This window comes from Myotis myotis, unplaced genomic scaffold (genome assembly GCF_014108235.1).
Source record: "Myotis myotis isolate mMyoMyo1 unplaced genomic scaffold, mMyoMyo1.p scaffold_m19_p_2, whole genome shotgun sequence".
NCBI lineage: Eukaryota > Metazoa > Chordata > Mammalia > Chiroptera > Vespertilionidae > Myotis > Myotis myotis.
In genome coordinates this window covers 210106205-210114635 of record NW_023416324.1, presented here as the reverse complement: position 1 = coordinate 210114635, position 8431 = coordinate 210106205, and positions in this window count along the sequence as shown.

The window sequence follows — 8431 nt, the reverse complement described above, 5'->3', positions numbered from 1 at the left end:
AACTAGCTGGTTTGAATGGCCTGGGATGGCTCATCTCTATTCCATCTGGCCTCTCGTCCCCCAGAAGGGTAATGGGGATGGTGTGCATGATAAGCAAAATCAGGAAAAAGCCCACAAACCTCATGAGATCCAGGCATAGAACCAGTGCACTGTTCTAAGTGCACTTTTGACACATTCTATTGACCATAACAAAAAACAAGTCGCCAGGGCATTAAGAGCCAAGGGGTGGGGAGATAAACTGCCCCTCCTGACAAGAGGTGCAGCTATGTCACATACAAAGGGCCAGAGCAAGGGAACTGGTGGGACATTGAGGGCATTTTTAGAGTCACATCTACCACAGTCCATCCTCTGGCCCCAATGATTCATATCTATTCACCTGGAAAACACTTACCTCCGCCCAAGATCCCAAAAGTCTCATCCAACCCAACATCAGGCTCAAAGTGCAGGGTCTTGGGATCTGTACTAGGTTGGATGTGGCCCCTGAGGTGCAGCTAGCTCCATGGATCCAGAGACCTACCACCTAAAAGGCTGAGTTGTCCCCCACACAGCCAGCCTGCCCCGGCGAGCTGGGAAGGAGAACCACAGGAAAGGGGAAGCCGGGATACACCAGCAATCTCTTGTCTACAGCAAGTCTGAAACCCACAGGGAGCTGTCTGCAGGGCACCCAGGAGTGGGAAGTGTTCCTTGATGAGGTGAGACATCCCATCCTGACTCTTGCCTCTGCCCTCTAGGATATCCCTCCTTTTCCAGCACCTTCTTGGTCACTTTGAAAAACATGCCCTTTGAGCAACTCTCTTACACCTTTGGCTGCCCTTAGCAAGTTGGGGCCCAGAGGCCTTTGTTCACTTTAAACTTCCCAGGCCCCTTGAGCCAGCAGGTGTGCTTTGTTCAATACAACTCCCATAGAAACTTCGTGGAGCCCTGGCCGGTTTGGCTTAGTGGATAGAGCATTGGACTGCAGACTGGAGGGTCCCGGGTTCGATTCCGATCAAGGACACATGCCTGGGTGTGCAGGAGGCAGCCCATCAATGATTCTCTCTCATCATTGATGTTTCTTTCTCCCTTCCTCTCTGAAATCAATAAAAAAATATTTCAAAAATGAAAATACTTTGTGGAGCCCGACTAGTGTGGCTCAGTGGTTGAGTGTCTACCTATAACCAGGAGGGCATGGTTCCATTCCCTGTCAAGGCACATGCCCAGGTTGTGGGCTCGACCCCCCGTGGGGGCGTGCAGGAGGCAGCTGATCAATGATTCTCTCTCATCATTGATGTTTCTATCTCTCCCTCCCCTGTCCTCTCTGACATCAATAAAAATATTTTATTTAAAAAAAAAAAAAGCTTTGTGGAGATGTCAGCATTGCAGTTGAATAAGATAGATCCCTTGTCATGTCCTGCCCCCCCCCCCCACCACCACCAAAATAATGTAACGTCCACAAGCAAAAGCGCCCTTGTGGGAGCTGTGGGGTGCAGGATCGTATGCCAAGGAACCCAGGAGTATCACCACCTATGCATCAGATAATAGGCATACACACCTCGGTCCCAGCTGCAGTGGCTGCAGTGGCCCATGAACTGCCTCCACCCCTCCCTGCCACAATCTGGGAGCCGCTGGAAAACCCCGTCTTAGGGGGGTTTCTACCATGAAAGAGCTTTGGTAGGAGTCCAGGTTTCCAGTGGACAAGTTCCAGCACATCATCAGAGCAAAAAATATGAGGGTAAGAGGAGTAGATTGACTTTGCCAGCACCACCCCTCCCCTAAGGCAGCCCAGCTTAGGGCCCACAGAGACCTTTTCAGCCATCTCTCCCGCAGGAGAGTGAGAACAATTGAGTGAGCACCCAGCTTCCCCAGCTGTGCCAGATGCTGCTAAGGAGTCTCTTTCTCTCTTGTCCTGACCAGAGTACCGAATGGTGAGACTGGGAGAGCCGGAGATAGAATTCTCAGAGGAACTTAAAGGGACATCAACACGGCTAAATGCATCACAGACTCTATCAAGAAGCCTGCCCATGAGCCATAGGCAGTGGTTCTCAACCTTCTGGCCCTTTAAATACAGTTCCTCATGTTGTGACCCAACCATAAAATTATTTTTGTTGCTACTTCACAACTGTAATGTTGCTACTGTTGTGAATCGTCATGTAAATATCTGATATGCAGGATGGTCTTAGGCGACCCCTGTGAAAGGGTCGTTTGACCGCCAAGGGGGTCGCGACCCACAGGTTGAGAACCGCTGCACTGGAGCCACTGAAGATCCCCCAACTGGCCCATAGGCACCCCAGCACACCACATACCTCGTCCACACACACTCATACCCTGTGAGCAGCTCCCTGTGCGTTCCCAGTGGTGGTGAGCGCCAGTGTGGGCAAAGGAATGGTGAGCACACACGGGGGGGGGGGGGGGGGGGGGGACGGATAACGTCTGTGGGCCAAGGAGAGACAATAAACTTGAGTTGTAGCTCCACCTTTGGAAAACAAAAGGGAGTGTCGTCACCCGCCTTTTCCATTGCAGGATCCAGAAAAGGCGTGGAGCTTAGGAATTCCACCACAAGAGGGAGCAAGAAACGTGAAGCAAGTGTACCCACGGAAGGTCTGAAAGACAGAATGCCTAGCTGGGCTAAGGGAGGGTATTTCCCTCCCAAAGGCAGTTGGCAAACATTGAGGAGGTAGATTGCTACTTCAAATGTGAAGACAGCAACACAAGACTTCAAAGAACATGAAACATCCAGGAAACAGGAGATTACCAAAGGATCACAATAATCTTCAAGTAACTTACCTCAAAGACAATGGAGATCTGCAAGCTACCAGATAAAGAGTTCCAAATAGCTGCTTCAAGGGCTCTCAATAAATTGTAAGAAAGCGAAGGACAATTCAATGAAATCGGTAAAACAACACATTTAAAAATGAGTAGTTTAACAAAGATAGAAATCATAAAAAAGAATCAAAGAAAAATTCTGGAGCCTAAGAACACTATGAATAAATTTTTTTAAAAAAAAAAAAAAAGGTGGCAATAGAGAGCATTAACAGCAAAATGCTCGCAGGCTCACTCGCGTGGTATCATTAAATACTCGGGGTTGATTGAGTACTCGCGGGGTGTGATTAAGTAATTAAGCTGAGGATCCTCTGGGAGCTGCCAGGTGCCCACCCTTGAGGTTTTCGCAGAACCAGCTGGGCCAGAGCCTCCGCTCCTCCCCAGGGATGAAGTTGGCAGCCTGGGCTCCTCGCAGGCCCCCCACGGCCAGTCGTCATCCGTCCCCCCGCCCCCTGTTCCCCCACCCCCCCACTCCCCCCCCACCCCTTGTGCTGCCAGGCTGCTGTGGCTTCCATGACCCGGGCACAGCACCTGCCCTGCCTCACCTGAGCTCAATCCCTGTTGGCTGTGACGCCGTTGCCCCATTTTGCTTCCATTAAAAATGTCTGTGTATTTCCAGAAAAGAAAAAAAAAAACATAAAGGGGAGGGAATAAAAGGGAAGTTATTGTATAAAATCAAAGTTGTAGTCAGTGTAAAATGGACTTTTATATCTAGATGAAGTTTTATATAAGCTCCAGTAACCACACATCAAAAAACCTACAATAGATTCACAAGAGAAGGAAGATGCAAGGAAGAAAGAATTCTACCCAGAGTCTCAGAGGGTGGTGGCCCTTCTGATACCTTGATATAGGACTGTGATGCAATAAGTTTCTGTTCTCTTAAGCCACCCAGTTTATGGCACTTTGTTATGGTAGACCTAGCAAACTAATATAACATGCATTTTTCTTTTCTTTTTTTCTAAAATATTTTTATTAATTTCAGAGAGGAAGAGACGGGGGGAGAGAAATAGAAATATCAATGATGAAAGAGACTCATTGACCGGCTGCCTTCTGCACGCTCCCCACTGGGGATCGAAGCTCACAACTCAGGCATGTGCCCTGATCAGGAATCAAATTATGACCTCCTGGTTCATAGGTCAACACTCAACCATTGAGCCATGCTGGCCAGGCAATAACATGCATTTTCATTTTCATTTTGGTGTTGTAACAACTAAGTTGTATCTCAGTGGCAGCACTCAGCTAGAAGCCCTTACTTGGTAATGACACTCGGCCGTTAGAGGTGGAAGTCTCCAGCAGCATCCACTTGGTGAAGTGGGAGACACACGAAGGTAGATCCTCAAAGCTGGGTGCAAGTTTTATTCCACCACCGGGTGTTCCATCCAGAATGACTTACAGCTGGGTTATAGACGCAAGATGCATGTACACGGGATCTTGCTGGACAAGCTATTTGTCATTTCAGTACAGAAAGGTAGAATATTCAGCAGTATTATCGGAACCTACATTTTTCCCATTAAAAAGTGAGCATCTAAAACTAATATAATTTGGGGGAACCAAATGAAACCAAAATATATGTAGGCATTTTTATTCATCAAAATGCATTATGGTCCTAGCTGGTTTGGCTCAGTGGATAGAGCGTCAACCTGTGGATTGTAGGGTCCCGGGTTTGATTCCTCTTAAGGGCATATGCCTGGGTTTCGGGCTCGATTCCCTAGTGGAGGGCACACAGGAGGCAGCCAATCAATGATTCTTTCTCATCATTGATGTTTCTATCTCTCTCTCTCTCCCTCTCCCTTCCTCTCTGAAATCAATAAAAATATATTTTTTAATGCATTATGAAGTATATCATACGTGTCAAAAATATATAAGTAAGATACAAACACTCGTGTACCTACAACACACCTGAAGAAATAAAGATTACTAATGGAACTGAAGCCCAAGGTTCCCTTCCATGTGGCTCTCACCCCAATCCACGCCCCCCACCACCACCACCCCTCCAGAGGGAGCCATTATCCTATTCTTGTGGGTGGCTTATCTTTCTTGTTTAACGAGTAGGAAAGTCTTTGTGTACTCTGGATACTAATTCTTTACGAATTAAATAATTTCCTAGTTTGTCTTTCTTAACTTTTTATAGTGCCTTTTGCTAAACAGAAATTTTAATTTTAATGTCATCAAATCACTTGGAATGTCCTAGATCACAGCACGTGTGTGTGTGTGTGTGTGTGTGTGTGTGTGTGTGTGTGTAACACCAAATTATTCAAAACAGAGTAGGTCTGTAGACATCTCCCCCTGCCCAGTGGCCAGGCTGAGATAGACGCATTTCCTGTGGCCTTTTTTGCTAGCAGGCGGCTTTGCCTAGGTTTACCTTGTCAGTTAGGCACAGCTCTGCAAGGGCTTCCTCTGCTTTCCAGCCCCCTCCAAGGGTTCACAGGTCAAAGTCCTGTCTTCCCTTCTCCTGATATCACTTAATTTAAACCATGGGACTGGCCTCCTGAGATCCGCAAATGCTCCCTGGTAGTGCGCGGGGCTTCTTGTGTTTTCTTTCTTCTGGTGGTTGTTTGTTTGTTTGTCTGTCCCTGGAGACACCCTTCCTATGGCCCAGGACATTCCAAACTATGAAGAAATGATCACATGAGACCAAGATGGGCATCACTCAGAAGAGCCTGTTGTACGCGAAAAGCAAATCCACGTGGGAGGCATGTACACTCAACCAGGCTTAGGAATTCCCACAGTTAGGAGCCCAGAAAGACATGAACTTCAAGTACATCACTGCACAGCGATCATGAACAAGCACCAGCAGACAACAGAAAACAGAACTGGGTGTGTGAGCAGAACTGGTGATTTAAATTATGCCTGTAAGATTTTGCCCAGAATTGCCAAATGTTCTGTAGCCCAAGGTTTTTCACAATACCTAGTGGCCAAATGCTGCCAGGAAATCATTACATGTGTTTTCAATCACAGTTTTAGGTACCCCTAATTTCACTTTAATTTCCCTAATTTTTCTTGACCAAAAAAAAAAAAAATGTTTTAATTTACGTTTCCTGTCTGCTGAGCTACTTGTTTTTATTCTTTTATTAAAAACAAAATGATCAGCCCTGGCCAGGTATCTCAGTTCGTTAGAACATTGTCACAATATGCCAAGGTTGTGGGTTCAATCTCTAGGCAGGGCACATACAAGAAGTAATCAAAGAATACATAAATAAACGGAACAACAAATTGATGTCTCTCTCTCTCTCTCTCTCTCTCTCTCTCTCTCTCTCTTCCTCTCTCCCTCCCCGCCTTCCTCTCTCGCTCTAAAATCCATAAACAATATCTTAAATAAAATAAAAGTAAAGAACATTATCTAACTTAGAAAAGCATAATATATAGGGTCATCTTAAACAATATTTTAAATGAAAGCTCTTTTAAAACAATCTTAATTTAAAATGCATAATTGCCGAACCGGTTTGGCTCAGTGGATAGAGCGTCGGCCTGCAGACTCAAGGGTCCCGGGTTCGATTCCGGTTGGGGGCATGTACATTGATTGCGGGCACATCCTCACTGGGGGGTGTGCAGGAGGCAGCTGATCGATGTTTCTCTCTCATCAATGTTTCTAACTCTCTAACCCTCTCCCTTCTTCTCTGTGGAAAATCAATAAAATATATTTTTTAAAAAATAAAAAAATAAAATGCATAATTAAATTGTATTAATTTACATAGGATAGTGGCATAATACATTCTTTTGGGGGCTTAAAAAGAATATACGTATTAGACAAGAATGCAGGCGGACCAATGTGGTTCAGTGGTTGAGCATGATCCAGGAACCAAGAGGTCACAATTCCCCTCCCGGTCAAGGCACATGCCTGGGTTTTGGGCTCGATCCCCAGGAGGGATCATGCAGGAGGCAGTTGATCTATGATGTTTCTCTCTTATCATTGATGCTGCTATCCCTCTCTGCCTCTCTTCCCTCTCTCTGAAATCAATTTTTAAAAAAAGAATGCAGAATATAGACAAATAAAAGTTTTTGAGGTTGTTAACCTCAAAATAGAAAGCCAAAGTGAGAGGCAAGCAGCATTTATTTGGGAACAAAGGCTAGCTAGTCAAGAAGCACTGGTTGAGGCAGAAACCTAAGTAGTGTTCCAGTAATGGGACCGAAGGCAAGAGGTTTTTGTGAGAAAAGGCAGGGAAATAATTACATGAACAGAAGGAAGGAATTTGTATTGCTGTGAATAAGCTAAGTTATTCTTTAGCTACACGTGACTGTTCACCAATTCTAAAGAATGTTTTTATTTTTAGTCCTATAGTCAGGGGGTATGTTTCCTGTTAGCTTTACAACTGTTTGGAAGACAACGCTGCTCCGGCCCAGTCCAAAGGTTATTTTGCCAAGTTCAAAAGTTCAAGGAGTAAGACATGCAGGCGGGACCCCTGGAATTGCTGCCCGACTCTATTTTAAAATGGCTCCACTTGTGCCAACTTTTCACAAGGTTTTATCTAAAAATGCTGGGTTGGTAGTTGGCAGAGCTCCAGGCAGAGGTGATAGGTGCCTGCAGAAAGAGTTTGGACAGAGAATTAACAGTTGGAGGACCAACCCTGTGGCCAGCAAACTCTAGGCTAGTTTTTTAGCTGATTGGAAAATATGGTATAATCCCCTCTCCACAAACACTCATTAAATCACCAGTCCTTTCTAGCCTCTGCGTCTTTGATTTTTGTGCAGCACTTTATATTTGTTTCTTGCATTTGGCTCTGTTTTCTATTCCTTTTGGCCAAATGCAGTGCAGACTAGTAATAACTTCCCCACCTGAGTGCAGCAGGTGCCCAGTAGGTCCTGTGCCCTCCTGGCTTAGGCATTGGTCACACTGCCATAATTACCTTCACATACATAATTATGTTGCTTCTTTGAAAACCATGAAGATGACATCTCCCTACTCACTAGGTCTCTTCTTCCCCAGGGCTCCCCTCATCCATATCTGCCCCCTCCTCAAATCACTCTGGCTGGTGATGATACCCCATCTCCCTGGGGGAGGTCTTTTCACTTTGTTTGTTCTTGGGTCTTAAGACACCAGCCAGATGTCTACCTTTAGCTGATTGTGCCTGCTGTGGGGTCTCCAGATCCTGTGAAGGAGGGTGAAGTGATCTATCCAAATCCAGACCAGGTTCTCCAAGTGGCAGCTGTGGGTATCACCTTCAATTATATATATATATAGAGAGAGAGAGCGTGCGCAATTTATATATATATAGCGAGAGAGAGAGAGCGCAATTATATATATATATATAGAGAGAGAGAGAGAGAGAGCGCAATTATATATATATATATACATATATATATATATATATAGAGAGAGAGAGAGAGAAAGAGAGAGAGAGATGTATGTATATATATTATTGATTTCAGAGAGGAAGGGAGAGGGCGATAGAAACATCAATGAGATAAAATCATTGATCAGCTGCCTCCTGCACGCCCCCTACTGGGGATCGAACTGGGGCATGTGTCCTGACCGAGATTCGAACCTTGACCTCCTTAACCTTCAATTTAATCACTTGTACAACAAGCACACTTCACAAAGACAGGCACGAACTTTCCCCTGGGACAACAAAGTTAGTTTGGTTTGAGCAAAGGATAATTATTCTGTTGGCATGTGGGTGTTTTTTTTTCTTCT